The sequence below is a fragment of the Carassius gibelio genome, chromosome A17 (genome assembly GCF_023724105.1).
Source record: "Carassius gibelio isolate Cgi1373 ecotype wild population from Czech Republic chromosome A17, carGib1.2-hapl.c, whole genome shotgun sequence".
In the NCBI taxonomy this organism is placed as follows: domain Eukaryota; kingdom Metazoa; phylum Chordata; class Actinopteri; order Cypriniformes; family Cyprinidae; genus Carassius; species Carassius gibelio.
In genome coordinates this window covers 16,056,281-16,057,147 of record NC_068387.1, presented here as the reverse complement: position 1 = coordinate 16,057,147, position 867 = coordinate 16,056,281, and positions in this window count along the sequence as shown.

Here is an 867-nt window from a genome sequence, read left to right as displayed (position 1 = left end):
ACTTGCTCATTGCCACCTAAACTGGATGTTAGCCCCTCTTTAAGACAACTTGGACAAACCTCTTTTAAACCATAATTATGAAGTTCTGCACAGTGTTCTTCCTTTAGTCAGAGACTATGTGGATTTGCTGTGTCACACCAGTATTGTTTGCTTGAGAGATGATTTTATTTTTAAGGTGCTAAATCCGTTTGTATTCCATGTTCTCCTTTTTTCCCAGTTGTATGCCTTCATTTGCTAATGTTTGTGACCAGATGAACATGAAATGACTGGTTAATTTACAAGCAATATACATTACTTTATAATTATGACACGATGCCCTTATATTATTTAAGTGGAAGTTTAAATGTTTCCATCTAATTAGTATTTTCATCTTATTGGAATAAACGAGAAAAATGAATAATTCATAAAATGAATTTTGAACATTAAAAAAAAAAAAGATTTAAGATTATTATTTTTTCTGGCTGTGTGTTATTGCTCTCTCTATATATAGTCTACTGTTGACTTATCGACTGCGAAATGTTTTCACACATTTGACTTCACTTTTGAAGGTTATCTTGTATCGTTTTGTTATTTTACATTATTAATCCATTTGTATTTTTGGCAAGAACTACAGTTAATATGACACATACGACTCTGCTACTTTTATGAATGCTAAACTGGGTGCTTCGTACAACACGTGCTACTAGTATTAATAGCGTGTCTTAAAGGCCTCTTTTTTTTCAGCGTCTAAGACTTATTAAAAACTGATCCCATCCTGATTGCACTTTTCACCCAAACGGCGAAAGGTCAAGAACGGTGGCTTCACAATAGCGCCATCTCCTGGTTAGATAGGAAACGTTAAATGAAATGCGCTTATAAAAATCGAAT